At 43.1% G+C, this 17,436-nt stretch overlaps 1 protein-coding gene across 2 annotated transcripts in view; it reads left to right on the forward strand.

Moving 5' to 3' along the window:
• Positions 1-5,449: 5,449 nt before the first annotated feature.
• The window catches only part of ARHGEF9 (Cdc42 guanine nucleotide exchange factor 9), a 249,611-nt gene continuing 237,624 nt past the window's right edge, over positions 5,450-17,436 (forward strand). For both annotated transcript variants that reach the window (XM_083595800.1, XM_083595801.1), the window contains exon 1: positions 5,450-6,162. The gene's annotated coding sequence lies outside the window, so the exon portion shown is untranslated. The remainder of the gene's footprint in view (positions 6,163-17,436) is intronic.

The raw sequence follows: 17,436 nt of genomic DNA on the forward strand, positions 1-17,436 counted from the left end.
TCAAAGGGCGGTTGTGTGTCAGTTCATGTATTATTTCAGAAACTATGGATTGGGCACATTCGCCATTAAATGTGAGCTGAGTCAAACTGATCTGCTTACCCTCCACCATTCCTCAGAAAATAGGGACATTATTATCTTTATCAGTAGAATGTTCCTATTTCCTCCCATTCCTAGTGCCAGGAGGAGGGAATGGTAATCAGGGGCGTAGCCTGGGGGGCTAGGGAGGCCATGGCCCTGGGCACATTTGCGAGAGGGGGTACGACCAAGTGGCCCCCCACATGCTTACTCATTGGAACCTGCCTTTGGCGTGCAAGGGAGCTGTACAAGCATGCCCAGCCACAGCTCCACTGTCAGGTCAAGTCTGGCCTGTGGGCAGAGTGGAGGAGAGGCAGCGGCAGCAGTGTTGCCGCCCCTCTCCTGCACTGGGCTGTTGATTACTTCCACATCCATGCTCCTGAAATTATGTCAGCAGACTTTGGCAACATACCAAAACTGAACTGACAACTGAGTCCCCAAAATGAGACATGTGTATGTCTGTGTGTAAGAAAGGGATGTTGGTATGGCTTTGGATTAGATAACAGATTCTTCAGGGATGTAGAATCTAAACATGGTAGGACATAGGAGTGAGCTGGAAGCTGCAATCCTATGCACATGATCCTATAAAACAACAGGCCTCACCACTTGCAGCATTTAACTATTACGTTTTATGTTAAATAATAGGCATGCATGGGAAACTGCAGCACAGGAAAGAGAGATTTAAGCTTCTTTTCTCAGCTGTGGTCTCCCTGCACCCATGCAGCCAAGCAATTAGCTTTAGGAGAAAACTCCCATTGGTGTAAATGAAAGGTGTTTTTCCTAATGCTAATTGCTATGTGTGTGAACTTGTGGAAATTGTGGCTGGGAATGGAAACCTTCGACTTATAATCTTGCTTGTGGTATCTATTTTTAAAAAGCAAACCTACATGATTCCTAATGACATTATTAATGTCACAGTGGGACTTACTTCAGAGTAAGGACTAGACCGCATACATCCCTTTCTGCGCACACAGGGCTGGATTAACCTTTAAGCAAAATAAGCACAAGCTTAGGGCATCAAAGGAATGGGGGAGTGGGGCATCACAGAAATTTACCATTGCTGGATTTTTAACATTAATGGTCATAAATTGCTCAGCTGGGCATTCATTTTCTCAGCTGAAGTATATTAAAAATCCCAACAGAACAACTATGCAACAATGCAGGCTGGATGCCTTATCTCTACTGAGTATAGAAGCAGATCTGTTACAGAAGATTGGTTTTTTGAGGATCCGATAAAAGACTTTGCAAGTAGAAAATGTAGGAGAAAAATTTTCAAATATAAGTAAAGTGGAAATATACAAAAATAAACATTATTGTCCATCTCACTATAGGTTTTGTTTCATTTCAAAAATTGAAATTTTATTTTATGGTTTATGATTGTTTATATTTTGAATTAGATATATTTGGGGCACCAAAATCTTTTGTTTTGGGCCTCTAAAGATCTTAATCTGGCCCTGTGCATGCATGTGCAATTGTGCATGGCTAGTGGAGTGGATAGTAGATAGTAGATAGTTCAGGCAGATAGTAGATAGTAGATAGTTCAGGCGGAACAGGGCATTGGCTCAGTATGGTTCAGATAGCCTCAGGTCAGATCAGGTCATTCCACAGGAGATGCATTGGCAAAGCAATCCGCAGTAGGATTGCATACACCGCTCACTAGGTTGTGAGCCAGTGGCTCAATCCTGCTGCCTACAGGGATTTGCAGTCACCAGCTGGTGAACAGAGGGTCCAGTCCTGCTGGCTGCAGTGTGGCAGTGAGAGGGAGAAGGAAATCTTGATTAAACATGGGTCTGGGAGGAGGCAGGGGAAATCCCCCGCCCCAATTTCAGCTCTAGAAATTGGATTGAGGAGCATGCATAGCCCTGATGGAGAGAGAGAGAGAGAGAGAGAGAGAGAGTTCTACATCAGCCTTCTCCGAACTGGTGACCAGATAATTTTGGACTTCAATTAGCTCTAGCTAGCACTGCCCTGCCGGCTGTGGCTATTGTAGTTCAAAACATCTGGAAGGCACAAGGTTGAGGGAGCCTCTCCTGTTTGGTGGTGTATGTGCCTCCCTCAAGCTTCCTATTCATTAAGCTAGAGGACCAAGTTCATTACAGCTAAAATGAACAGATTATATATAATAAGCACCACCCCAGCATTTCTGGCTAAGGGCTTCAGTGCGGCACCAGACTGGAAGAGTAGGTATCTCCTGTGTGGACATGCCCAAACTAAGTGCACCTCCCTTACCAAATGCAACATCCCATTTCTTCTGTAAGAAGAGCCTTGCTGGATCAGGCCAACAGCATCTTGTACCCACAGTGGGCAAACAGATGCCCATGGGAAGCCCATAAGCAGGATCTGAGCACAACAGCACTCTCCCTTTCTGTGGTTTTCCAGCAACTGGTATGCAGAAGCATACTACCTCTGGCAGTGGAAGCAGATGGTAATCGCTATATCCTCAATGAATTTGTCAAATCCACTTTTAATGTCATCCAATTTGGTGGCCATCACTGCCTCCCACAGAAGTGAATTCCATAGTTTAACTAGGCATTGTGTGAAGAAGTACTTTCTTTTGTCTGTCCATCTTTCCTAAGGGCACACTGAGGTAGGTAGGTGCTTATGAAACTGGTATGGGTATGGGGTACTACCACTTCGGTTATAGGCAAAAGATCAGTGTTTTAAATCATGGCAGCAGTGACGGGGCGTGGGGTGGAGGGGAGCTTCACTTGTGGATTTTTGCCATGCAAAAGCATGAGCCTCTGCCCTCTAAGAGGAAAAGAGAAACATAGCAACCTTGGCAGCTCTTGAGTAAGACTTTTATTCACTTTCACAATCCATTTAAACTTGAGCACATCCGATTCCTGCTAAATTCAGAGAGTGGTGAGCATATACTTAATTATTCCATTGATACCCATGAGGTGTGTTTTAGATTGCACCCATGTAATATGCAAAATACGGGGAAGAAGGATGACGCTACTCTGCACAACAGGGACTTGGAACTTGTACCGTCTTGGTGCTGTTGGGCTTCAGATCCCATTATCTCTGATCATTAGTCAAGCTGGGGTTGATGGAAGCTGGAGTCAATAATGTCTAGAGGATGGTAGGTTTTGTCAGATGTTCCTGTGTATCACAAGCATACTCATGCTCCTTATGTAGCAAAAACAGTGCCACTCACACAGAAGGAGGAGGTATTAGCAGGCTCAAGAGAATCCCAATGTTTGCAGAAAGTTTTTTTAAAAAAACCAATCAGCATATGCAAGTTTGTGCCCTGTAGGCCTGGGATTCCTCTCTTTTCAACCAGCAGCTAGCAATGCCTCTGAAAGACAGCATACAGAAAGTGTAGTGTAATGGTCAGAGTTTTAAAATAGGACCTGGGGGACCATGGTTTGAATTCCCACTCAGTCACGAAGCTCACTGGGTGACCTTGGGCCAGTCATATTCTCTCAACCTAACCTACCTAAGTGGGTTGTGGTGATGATAAAATGGAGAGGAGGAAAACAATATGAAGGAAAACCTTCAGCTCCTTGGAGGAAAAGGTGGTATATAAATAGGAGAATAAGAAAGAAATAACTTTTCCAGGATGGAAGCAACCACTTTCTAACTTTCTCTGATAGCCATCAGCTTTCATATCCTGTGAAATCAGCATATGAGTCCAGTGCCCCATAGCTCATTTTTAAAAGTTTTGTTTTGATTATCTGGACTTATTAGCAGGAATGATAGACTTTAGGGGACAGGGAGACATACTTAAATGATTTATTTGTTTTATTAAAACTTATATACCACTTGATTGTAAAAATATCCCTCAAAGAAGTTTACCAAAAGAGTTAAAAACAATTACCAAAAGAGTTTAAAACAAATATAAAACGTGCACAAAATGCAATCAAAATAATTAAAAATTTTAATTTTAGCAGCTTAAATGTTAACATTCTACATATATTTTTAGCAGGTGCTAAAAAGAGTACACTGATATATAAATAGGCAGGGAGTTCCAAAAGATGCTTGCATGCCACATATTTGTCATCTACAAAAGCTTGTGTCATAATACATTTTTTTATTCTTTATTCTGCTACAATACTCTTTCTTGCATTTTCACTCTATCAAGAGTGGTCCAAATCATGGGGAGAGGTTCATAGCTCAGTGGCAGTGCATCTGCCTTGCAGGCAGATGGTCCCAGGTTCATTCCCCAGCATCTCCAGGTAGGGCTGGGAATGAAACCCCTGAAGAACTGCTTTCAGTCTGTGTTGACAGTTCTGAGTCAGACAGGCCAATGACTCTGATTCGGTACAAGTCAGCTTCCTATGTTTCTATACATCAGGGGAAGATAACCTTTGGTGTTCTTTATTTTGCTGGACTCCAACTCCCACCAGTCCCCAGCCCCCTTTTTCAATGGTCAGGGATGATGGGTGTTGTAGTCCAACAACTTTTCCCCTAACCCTGTTAAGCATTAAGAGGGGTGGAAGGAAAATATCAACAATAGTAGAATGGCAATTGAAAATGATGGACTATGCAGAAATGGCAAAATTTACAGAAAAGCTCAGAGACAATGACATTGAGAAATTTAAAAAAGAATGGGAGACATTTATTGCATATGTACAAAAATATTGTAAACAAGTAGAAACATTGGCAGGCTTTGATTAAACACTTGGAAGCAATTAAAATAAAATAAAGTTTATGGAAGGAAATTTGAACTGAATCAATAAAAACTGATGGTATGTAGTATATTCAATGAACCAGGAAAGGAAATGGAAGGAAGTCAGGAGGTTATAGAGAACCTCCGAAAAGATGTTTTTAAATTTTTATTTTAGTTCTTATATTCCATGTTGGATATTTTGTATTTCTCTTTTTATTTGATGGAAAATAATTGTTGAATTTGAAATTGTAAAACCAGTAAAAATTTATTTACAAAAAAAAAAAAAAGGTTTCAGAGGGCTTATGGTACTTTAAAGTTAATGCACGTCAGGGATTGGACAGGAATGGTTTCTGAGCAGACATGGCATATGTTTATAGGATTGCCCTCAAGGTGTCTGATGCCAGAAAGGTCCCCACCCACCTGCTTACCTCACTCTAAATAGAAGACTAGTCAGAGACAGGAAGCCAGACCTCCTCCTCTCCCCCTGCTTATTTCCAGAAAGTTGAATAAGGTGGAAGGAAATTGTGTGGACCAGGGCCTGGGAGACTGGGGTTCAAATCTCCACTCAACCATGAAGCTTACTGGTAACACTGGGCCACGCATTGTCCCTCAGGCAAAACAGCCTAACATGTTGTTATGAAGATACTGTAAAACGGAGAGCGCCACCTTGAGCTCCTAGAAGTCATAAGTGTAGTACTATTTTTTTTTTTTTTTTTTAAGAAACAACCTTAAAAGAAGCCTGTCAAGCGATCCCAGTGGCAGGAAGAAGGGGTGGGAAGTTTCTCAACATCCAGCGAGTAGCAGCTGTGAGGCCAGACTGCGTTGCTTTCCGACGGGAGCCCCGGGACAACCGGCTGCTTCTGAGGAACCAGCCTTACAGATTAAGGCTTCCCGCGTTCTCAAATTCACACGCATGTGCCCCCCCTCCCTCCCGACTCGTGTGAATCTTTGAGGATAGCGGCGGCAGCGGCAATTGCTCCACGCTTCTTGTTCGACGTGTCCCCGCAAGCCCAGAGCAGCCTCTTTCGCTCTCCGGTTTCTCCCGCAACTTCAATGCGTATTGCGCGTCAGTTTGGCCTGGGGAAAAACGCGTGACAAGGAAAAGGAGGTGGAGAAAAATAATAGTACTTTTAAAAAAAAAAAAAAGTTAAAGCACGTTTTGCAAAGCAGTGAAAAGTAGATTCGGCTAGGAGAAGGAGGAAGGGTGTGTAGCTGTCTGTGTTAGTGTTCGGGTTGCGGAAACTGCCCTCTGCATTCGGATTCCTTTTTGGAGCGGCGGGGAGAGAACAGCCGCGCTTGGGGAACGGAGGAAATTCCCTCCGCTACGAGGCGGCGGCGAAACCAGACGGCCGCTGCGGGGACGCCGCTAGAGCCTGCTTCTCTGGAATGAGGAACCAGCTGGCGCCTTCCTTGACAGCAGCCTCGGCAGGCCGCGCAAGAACCGCGTGCGGAGGAGCCGCGCAAAACTTGACAAGGTAAAACCACACGGGGAACTTCGAGTCGTTGCGAGCTCCAGACTTCGTGGACGTATGGTGCGAGGGGCAACGCGCATTGCTTCCCATCATGCGAAATGCTGCGAGGCAGATCGGTTCTTTTTGGCCCCTGCAGAGTCGGGGGCCGTGAACGTCTGCCCTTAAGTCCTGACCTGGTGGCGCCACTGGAGCCGCGGCGGGAGCGGGAGGGGTTCGCTTTCTCTTGGTCGTCTGAAGGGGTGGGTTACCTCTAGACTTTGAAAAGAACAGTTAATTTTTTTTCTCTCTCTCTTTCTCTCCACCCCCCCCCCGCCCCCAAGCTTCAATAGATCAAATGCCGTTTATATATCTATATAACCCAACGGGTTTATTTCATAAGGGCTGGGGAAAGAGTTCTCTGGCTGAAGACCCCTGGGGTGACAGCCCCACAGAACTCATGCAGGCTTAAACCTCGGATCCACTGAGTGATTTATGTGAAAGACCCATGGGTGCAGTGGAACTGACTCCTGAGCATGTATAGGACCGGGAGGTTGTGTAGGCTGCAGAGGTCAGACTTATTAAACTTCATTAGGCTTTCAGTAATCTCAATTTTTTTCAGGCACAGCATGGCCCACCTTAAAAACAACAGCAGCAACAACAATAATAATATGCATTTAAGGACCTATTTCTTCTTCTTTATATGGTAATGGTACTGCTGTTGTTGTGACCACCTTAGATCAAGTCCTGGTAGAGGACCGATACCTCCCCCCCAGCCTGGCCCACCCATCTTCTATGCTATTGTCAGCCCTATTGGATCCAAGTAAACATGTATAGGATCAAGTTGCAAGCTCATACATACACCTGGGGTAGCACAAGCATTTAACTCAGTGGGATTGACTTCTGAGCCAACCTTCATATGATTAGGAGGTAGACCTAATGAGATCAATTAATCCCTAACTTTGGGCGTTGTGTGCCATAAATTTTGAGTAAGTCCTATTGACCATAAGTGGGATGTGCTTCTGAGTAAACTTGCTATGAAGACTGAACTCCTATAAACACACTGGCTGGTGAGTCCTGTTTACTTTTTAGCAAACATGCTTAAAGTTCTGGTGTTATCTAGCTGGGAACCTCTCAACCCCCCCCCCCCAATTTAAGGGCAGATGGACAGAAGGGCAGCTGCTGCAGATGGAATGTGTGTATGCAGTTTTGGCTCTCTCTTTTTAAAAATCACCTGGAAGCACCTTATTTGAATATCTGGTAGCTCCTCCCTCCCACCATCTGAAAACTTATCAGATGCAGACCTAGATGGCTTGATTTAACATCAACATCCTTTTCTCTTTCTCTCACCCATCCCAGCTTTTTAAACATCCACTCCTGATGAAGGGTTCTGTGGAAGTCAAAGGTTTGGTGACATTTTGCTTGGCCTAATAAAAGTAAGGCTTGGGAATTTTTCTAACATGCCAAAACAGCTAGCACTGATTATTAAAAGTGGGTGTCTGTTTTGCTTCATAATCAATGCATTGCCTTGTGGCACATCCAAAGTGGACAAGTTCATTGTGAGTTCATTTTTTCAGTTTGTGTTAATTTTTATTAATTAGCCCCCAACTTTGAAAATCAACTGACAGCTAGTACAGGGCATGCACCACTACTCCCAGTACTCCTTCCTGCATTCCATTATTGACTTGTGAAATTTTCTGCTGCAATTGGTGGCAATGACTACAGACTGGGGATGCCTTTCAGATGTTGTTTGGACTCCCATCAGCTCCATCCAGCATGTTCAGTGGTAAGCAATGATGAGAACTATAGTCCAGAAAAAAATTAGAGGATGCCATGTTGGCTATCCCCTGCTTTAGGCTGAGAGGTCTTTAAGGGTTTTTACAAATTTGTGCAGCAGGTGATTTTTATCACTGGCTGTTAACCATAATGTCTAAATAGAGCCATTCTGTTGAGAGGCAGTCTACCTCTCAATAACAGTTGTTGCTGGGCTAATGGTAGAAGAGGACTGTCTGTTTACTTCATCCTTTAAGCTTGTGGGCTTCCCAGCAGCATCTGGCTTGCCACTGTGAGAAACAGAATGCAGGTCTAGGAACACAACTGGTCTGACAAAGTCAGTGGATAGTTCACTTACTTTTCCGCCTTTTGTTTCTCCCTCACTTACATCTATGTGCGTGTAAAGCCTTCTACACAGGGATGCCACCTGAAATGTATCCCAAACTTGATTTTGAATAAATGTGCAATTAATTGTTCCCTTTTTGAATGTTATTATGTTATCTTCCTTAGTGGGATGTGCAAATCGCTATTATAAATAACGTTTTTTGTAGGATGGGGGTCACTGATGATTAATTTATGGAATCAAGGGGCAATGGTTTTTGGGGACAATCCTATGCATGTTTACTCAGGAATGCGTCCCACTTTGTTCAATAGGACTTCCTCTCAGGTAAGCATGGATAAGATTTGAGCTTAAATAATGAAGAGGCAGAATCTTGAGTCACACTCCAATGGAATTTAATTTTTGAAAATGGCCAGACTCTTGGGGTGACTGAAGGCTATGTTTGCAATACCCATGTCAGTAATTATCAATTAAAAACAGGCCTCTTCCTCTCTCTATGCTGCACTGATGACATTCATACATTTTCAGATTACTGTATAAGGGAGACGCTCCACCTTTTTCATGTCAGATTTTCTGTGTGAAAATGGTCCAGATCTAAATGCTGAAGATTCTTGCTCTCATTGAGTATATATTACAGTATTACAAGTATTCTAAGCCCTTATGGATCAGATGATGACATACAGTGAATATATATTTAATGTATTTTGATTTGCAGGTGTGTGACTAATGGTCTTTGAGGTTTTGTGGTTACCTGACTGTACTCCAAGCATAACAAACCAGGCCTTTGCACTTTTATACAGTGGGAATATGCTGCTTTGGAGCACTTAAAATATATAGAGATTTATATACATGTGGCTCAAGAAACCAACAAGTGAAAGCAATCCTGCCTCTTACTTTCACCTAATAATATGGTGTACCTTTTACAGTCATGTAATAATACATCACATAATAGGCTGTTCTGGTGAGCAAAGTCTGTAAAATTAGGTTGTCTCAGTACACCTTATTCTATAATATACCACAAACTGGAGAATCTGTCTGTCTGCTTTCTCTTGCTGAACCATGTTGCTGGTGCAGAGTTCTCTTCCAGAGCTGTGAAGGATGTGAAAGTTACATAAGAGCAGCCTTCCCCAGCTTGGTGGCTTCAGACATTTTGGACTACAACTCCCATCAGTCCCAGTGGTGTCTGGGAGGTGTCCTGGTGTCTGGAGGGCACCAGGTTGGGGAAGGCTGTTGTAAAATGTGTTCCCTGATGAAGCCTACCAAATGTCACCTTTCCCCAAGGACTTGCGAGGCGAATCTGATGCTGTATTCCCCTTCTTTAGCACCTTTGTGCATCTTCTACACCATCATGTTTTGGGGAACTGCATTTACCTCACATTTTACATTTGTCTCTCGTTTTTCAGAGCATCTTGAAATATTACTATAGAGACATGCAGGTTCCTTGCGATCCTATGTCCACTGTAATTCTTTTAGACTTTCTGGGCATCTGTGCCACAGGCGGCAATTCCCCCAGTGAATGCAGCCACCATGTTGCTTGTGTGCAGTGACACTCGGTTGTTGCTCTGCTGTGCTTAGGTAATATAGCTGCTCATTTGCAATTGCTCTGGCTTGACCCCTTCTGAATTGTGTATCTGTTGCCCTGGGACTTGATTATGAGCCCTCTGGAAGCCAAGTGCTTAACTGACAGGAGCCCTCCTTCCAAGGGGGGAACGTATAATATACCCTGCACTGGTATGGTTAGCATTCCTCCATTTAGCTTATTGTAGTTCACAAAACCTTGTCCAATTCCTTTTGCAGTGATGATGCTTCCATCTGCTAGATTGGGTTTTTTCTTTACTGTTAAGGTCTAACTCTGTAAGGAAGCTTCTGTTAATGGCCATGTGACTTGTTGCTCTAGTCTAGAGTCCGCACATGAGCTGTGGGATAAGTTTCCTTGTGTGGCTTTGAAGCACACACTTCATTGCTGTTATGACTTTCTTACCTTATCTCTCTGCCTTGTTTTTTGTGCAGTACTATTTTTGTTAATACTATTGTCAGCACAATTCACCCTCCTCTTTTTTCTTTTTAAAGTTTACTTCATTCTCCCCTCTCTCTTTCTTTCCTCTTTCCTTGCTAGATTTACAAATGAAAAAAATAATTTAACAAGTTAAACTGCAAACCCGAAATTGTTTTTATTTAATTATGTTTTGATAGGCACATTGGTGGAAGACACGGGTATAACCGGCTACCAGCTGTGATGGCTATGTAATTCCTCCACTGTCAGAGGCATTATGCTTCACAATACCAGTTGCTGGGAATCACAGGAGTGAAGAGTGCTCTGGTGCTCAAACAATCCTTGCAGTTTTCCCACATGCATCTAGTTTGCTAATGTGCAAACAGGATTCTGGACTAGATGGACCATTTGGCTGATCCAGCAGGCTCTTCTTATGTTTTCAGGGTTTTGCTGTTTTGCTTTCCATATGAAGCAGCCCCTTGTGGGTTCATCTACACTTCTGTTTGCCCTACGATTTCTAGACACTGGTCAGAGAGGTTTTTTCTTTTGTCTTGCTGCTTTTCCTGGGAAAACCCGCCTGTTTACTACTGAATTGCAACAAATGTCAGTTGAGTTTTCTATAGATTGACACGTGGTCTGATTCTGATACTGCTGATTCAGCAGTAATCAGCAGGGTTTTCCCGGGAAAAGCAGCAGAACGAAAGAAAAACCTCTCAGACCTGTGCCTAGAAATCAAGGGGCAAATGGAATAAACTGGGACAAAGGGAAGTGTGGTTGAGCCCTAAGTGTCCTTTAAGTGTTCCTTAAGTGTTGTTTCCTTCTTCTGCATCTTGCGGTCAGTGCTTCGTAGCAAAGTTTCCCTATCCCGGTGCTGACTTCCCTGTATAATCTCCTTCATGCCCTGGAATCCATCCATTAGTCGACCCACCACAAACTCAGGGTGAGTTGCTTTTCAGGCCTCGTTTCTAAGGCATTCACGAGGGCAGCCTATCCATGAGTAAAGCTGCCACATGGTTGTCCTTCATGTCCCCCCACCCCGTGCCAAATATTCTCCCCACCGCTTCCAACTTTGTGCTTTTGTGGTCTTGCATCTCAACTCCACCCCAAGTCTTCTGCTGTATGGGAAAGACCCTTTTTAAAAAGAAGAAGAAGAAAAGGTATTTTCATGATTTATTTGCCAGCCCCCTTTTAATGTTTCTTCCTAATGGTCTTTGGATGCTGACCTCCTCTGCTGTGGTTTTAATGAGAATGATGTGAGTTCTGAAGTCTGTTCTGTTTTTCATGATGGAAGTGGTTTTATTCTGCTGTTTATGTCTTTTTCCTCTCTGCATTTTTTATTTATGTTGTTTTTTAATTGAATTTATTGAATTGCTTGCGATAAGGCAGGGTAAACACCTTTTAAATAAAAGCAAGCAAGCAAGAGGTCTCTCTAAGGTGAAGAAACAGTAACAACAACAACAAAAACCATTCCAGCAATCCTTCATCTTTATCTCATATCTTTTTGTCTGGCTAACAGCCAAATAATCAAAGGAAGAATTTCGCAAACTGTTGCCCATGGACTGCTTGTGGTCCAATTGTTACACAGTTAGGAGTATCTGTTCTTGATGCCACAAATGATTGCTGAATATCAATTTCAGGAGATCAAGGCTGCTTTGACTGGGGCTGGATTATTAGAAAGGCCTCTCACCTGGGGCCTGTGATTGTCGTAATATTTTAATTTTTATTTTAATATAACCCAGAAGTGCATTTATATACCTCTGAACATCAAAAGCATCTCCAAGTGGTTTGCAACAACAAAAGTGTGTACACACACACACACACACACACACACACAAAGGAACTAAAAACCCAAGTACCAAATAAATCAATAAAATTCCCCAAAAGCAAGAACAGCAGCCTATTTCGAAAACATTTTGAGTCAGAGATCTTTTATCTCTTCACTCTCCCTTTGCAAAGGCAAATCCTGACTCACATTATGCATCATTCACCCCACCAACAGATACATATCACGCCCAGATTCTCCCTTACATGTCCTCCCAACCACTTTTCTCACTACGTAAACAGAAATCTTGCAGTACCACTACTCATCGAGCATCACTCATTCCATTCTGCTCCCACACCTCTTGCTAACATCCCTCCCCCATCACTCTAAAATCTCCCTGTGAATCAGGAAACCACTCTCACCAATGACATCCACTACATTGGAAAGGCAAGACTGTGCTTATGAAAATATCAGTTTTGCTTGCACTCTGACTGTTAGAGCAAAGAATATATTTTTTAATAACAATTTATTAATTTTCCAAAAAGATAAAATCAAAAATAAACATAACAACAACAATATATAAAGAAAAAGGAAAAAGAAAAATGCAAAAAACAAAACTACCCCCCCATCATAATCAAAAAATTTAAACCATAATTTTTGATTGACTTCCCTCCCCTCCTCCTCTTGGTTTCATTGCTTGATGCTTGTTCACGCACGTCCTTATAACCTTAATAATCCATTTTTAAGACCTTGTTCATCTTAATACAAGTGAGTTTTTAAAAGTTATACTAACGTAAAAATCTGTACACAAAGCTTAAAAGATGAGCATTAAACCTTTACCCTGAACTCCAGCAAAGAAAAAGGTTTGATGAGACCTCCGTCAATTTTCCAGCGGTCGATGGGAGAAAAACACAATTTTCAAGTGGTCGATGGGAGAAAAACAAACAAACAATTGTGCTAAACCAAGGAGGAAACTGCTTCCTCCCCCTTCCTTCTTTCTTTCCCTTCCTTCTTGCATTTACTAGTCATTTTTTCATGAAAAAATGTGATCAAAGCAACTTATAAAAATGCAATTAAAACCAAATTTAAGATATCAAAGGGGGGGGGGGTAGAAACACATCCATTACTTTAAAATACCAGATGTAATATTTAAAATTTAGTGTGCAGCAGCTTATGGCATAGTAGAACTGGGCCCTTAATCATCTGTGTAGGGATAGAATTAAGTTGTAGCCCTTAGTTTGAGAATAGACAGTGTTACACATGGGGAATCAAAGGCCACAGGTTCTTCATTTCTGGCTTAACAGAAGGATGAGGCATGGTGCAGGGCTAATACCAAGCAATTGTATAATAGCCCTTTCAATACATCACTGTATATGAAACAGGAAGGTGTGGATTGCACATAGGAAACCTACACACGTTGCTTTCAGCTGTATGCACATAGGACCTAGAATACACAGCAATTCCATCCCTCCACCTGTTCACTTTTATTCTGCAAGACCACCAGTAGATTGGATAAGAAAGATAGGTATATGTCATGAAAAGCGTTACCTAGCTTATCTCTGAATGGACTGAATTTGTGGGTTTCAAGGAAGTAGGGTTACAGAAGTAGCACAGCAAGATTCTCTTACAAGCTCCTTCTCAGTTTGGGGGGCACATAAAAACTACTACAATTCCAATCTTGTTGTTACTTACCTGGCATTAGGCCCCCACTGAGCATACTTGGATTTGGGCTGCGCAAAACGGCTTTAGGCTTGCCTGCAGGATCATGTTATTTATATACGTATAAATACTGATATATATATATATATATATATATATATATATATATAATCTAAAGCAATGCATTGCATAAAACACAACCAAGACAATAAAGCAGTATAAAACCAAACAATTTAGTGTTTATGTATAACAACTATCCAGTCTGATGTTTGCATGTGTAGGCAACATAGCTGTCAGGAAATGTGTGTTTGAAGAAATATGTTTTACGCATGCAGAAAAAAGATAGTATGGTTGCACATGCCTGCTCTCCAAGGGGAAGTTGTTCCACATGGTCGGTGCCATTCCTGTAGAACAGTAGTCTTCAAGCTTTTCAGACCCAGGACCCAGTTTTAACTCAAACATACACCTGGGGATCGCTTTCTGAATCTTTTACCATCTATTTGCCTGGTGGTAGTGCTCCTGTTGTGACCCACCTCGGATCATGTTGTGAGCCACTAGTGTGTCCTGATCCACCAGTGAAAGATGAGTGCTATCCTTCTGGATGGATAGAAGATGGAACACCACAGGCTGCAGACAGGTCCATTGGGGATAAGGCACTCTTTCAAATAAATTGTTGCCAAGCTGTTTAGGGCTTTATGAACTAGAACAGTAAAGCGTTAAACCTAGCTAAGTAGCCAGCCAGACAGTGCACCTTCCTCAGCAGATGTAATATATGCTCACACCACAGTGTGCCTCTCAGATGAAGAGCTACGCTGCTGCATTCTGCACTAGCTGCAGCTTCCAAGCCGGGCTTAAGGGCTTCCCCACATAGAAAGCATTGCAGTAATCCAGTGTTAGTGTTTCATTGCATTGGGTTTTGAATAGTTTTGAATAGTTCATGCTGCAGCAATGTGAAAGGCAGGAGATAAATATTTTAAATAAGTAAACTTCATTTATTTTATTGCATTTAGGAGGCAGTGTGCCTCCGAATGTCAGTTGCTGAGGTTCACAAACAGCAAGAGTGCTCTTGCATCTCGTTGGCCACTGTGAGAGCAGGATGCTGGACTAGTAGGCCCTCCTGATCCATTAGGATTTGTCTTCTGTCCTAATGACACCTCTTTTTGTGTTTCACATGGTACAAATGAAATTATGAAAAATGAAAAATGACTTTTCTGTCATTTTTAACTCAAAAGGCCCTGGAGGAGTAATGTTTTCTAAAGAATCTACCGTAAATACCCCTCTCAGGAGAAATATATCAGCCTTTTTCCTCCCAGGGGTTTGTCTATTGCTGTTTTTGAACACCGGTGCTCATTTTATTTTTAAAAGGGCTGGCCTGCAATGCAAATATTAGCACTAGACAGGGCTATGCTGATTCATGGCTGCTTTAAAAACCTGAATGCTCCGTACAGTGGATTTGAACTTGCTCAGACTGTGTTTTTTTTGGAATGTTGGTTACTCCCATACCAGTACCTTGAATGACTAGCTTTGGGGGAAGGAGAGGAGAAAAAAAATGCCAAGTTTATCTCAGTAGAACTCTTATAACTTCTACGGCAGGAAAAACCTGGCGGCGCTTCTTGTTGGATGCAGTAAGCACAGTGGATTTTGTTTTTGTTTTGGGAGTTGTTTTTACTGAAGGATGGTGATGAAAGTGGAGCCAGTCTGACCCAGTACCCAGTACAGGCAGCTCTCTATGGTGGTGAAATTATGGTGGATAAACCTTATAGGCAGGGCACAATTCCTATTCTCTGCTCAACTCCAGAGAACCTTGGGGCAACATGGTCTTCGTCACGGGTATAGAGTGTTTTTCAACCTAAGGGCCACCTTCCCTTCTGGAACAGGGATGAGAGGGTGCAGTCTGGACAACCCTTTTCAGGGAGAAATTTAATTGCCCCTCCCCAATGCATACAGCACAATGGGATTCTCAGGCCTAGGAGCCGATGGTGGCCCACTAAGCCCTTCTGCCGGGCCCTTGCTATGTTCTCTAGGCCAAAGCCCTACCAGTACAGCTCTGTGCCCTCCTTGGGTGCTTTTGCCTGGCTTTTTCCTTGAACTACAAAAATGCCTCTTGCTTGCCTAGATGGAGGTTGGAGAGAGGTGCAGGTGTAGGAATCTCTGGATTTTGCCTGGCTGGAGTACTGCCCACAGTACAAAGATAAGAGTCACTCGTTTGTTGCTCCTCCCATTTTCACTCTGGCCCCTCCCACGACTGGTATGCAGCCACACCCCCTGAAAGTTGCCCAAGAGGGAATGCTGCCCATAGGCTGAGCAAGGTTCCTCACCTCTGGCAAAGGATAAGATTGGGGGGGTATTGGCAGGTACAAAGAACTGGCGTAAAATTTAGGTATGACTACCGTCTCCTTTGGGTGGCGCTGTGGGTTAAACCACAGAGCCTAGGACTTGCCGATCAGAAGGTCGGCAGTTCGAATCCCCGTGACGGGGTGAGCTCCCATTGCTCGGTCCCTGCTCCTGCCAACCTAGCAGTTCGAAAGCACGTCAAAGTGCAAGTAGATAAATAGGTACTGCTCTGGCAGGAAAGTAAACGGTGTTTCCATGTGCTGCTCTGGTTCACCAGAAGCAGCTTAGTCATGCTGGCCACATGACCTGGAAGCTGTACGCCGGCTCCCTCGGCCAATAAAGTGAGATGAGCGCCGCAACCCCAGAGTCGGTCACGACTGGACCTAATGGTCAGGGGTCCTTTTACCTTTACCTTACAACTAATATCTGCTCAGAGTAGACATTAATGGCCCTAGGTTCATGTTCATGAATTTCATTGGGCCTTTTCTGAGTAGAACTAACTTTGGAGACAACCCTTAGTAGTGGGACTCCTACATTTTAATAGTGTCACAGTCATTCACTTGGTCACTTTTGCAACAACCCTACATAGGGTGGGGGTGGTGACTGTATTATTCCCATTTTGCAGTTGCGGGAACTGAGACTGACTGACTGTGGATTGCCTGAGAGGCAGAGGCAAGTTTTGAGATGTGGATGTCTGGTTCACAGCTCAGACTCCTAGCTGCTGTGCTAGCTGTCAGTGGCACAGGTAGGCCCCCCACAGTTGCATGCATCCCCCGACCTTATTATACGCAAATTCTGATACCACCTGCAGTTGTCTCATTCTTCCATCCAAAAAACAATTCCTTCATTCCTGCTCCTTATTTCTTCCTGGCTGTTAAAAAATGTAAAAGACACTTCTGGAACTATAATGGAATATAGTGCAAGCTTAGTGCTCATGTTGGTATTACAGGCCACAACCATTTCAGGCACATCTGATATGTGCACAACCGCGCTGAATCCAGAAATGACCTGAAAACATCACAAAAAGTGGCAGGGGTGGAACAGAGTGTTTGCAGCTTTTATCCATGGATGTTCCTATTATATGTGATTTCATGTAAGCCTGCAGTGCCATGGAACATAACCCCTACATAAATTGGTCACTGCCTTTATTTGCTTCCGGGAAAAAACCTGTTTGCAAATAATATGGCAATATGGGCTAAACTTGCACTATATTCCACTATAGTTCTGGATGTGGCTTCTACATTGTCTGAAAGTTCAAACATAATGTGGAAATTAACAGGGAAACATGGAAACAGAATAAACTGCCTAATAGGTTCTTTAATTTCAATCAGTCTACAACTGAGTAGATCTGCCTTTCCACACTTTTTGGGCCAAACTAGGCAATGGTGGGACATCTGTGTTTTAGGCCCCAATCTGCCCCATTCCCACAGAAAGCAGGGA

Source organism: Podarcis filfolensis, assembly GCF_964270895.1.
Source record: "Podarcis filfolensis genome assembly, chromosome: Z".
Classification (NCBI taxonomy): Eukaryota; Metazoa; Chordata; class Lepidosauria; order Squamata; family Lacertidae; genus Podarcis; species Podarcis filfolensis.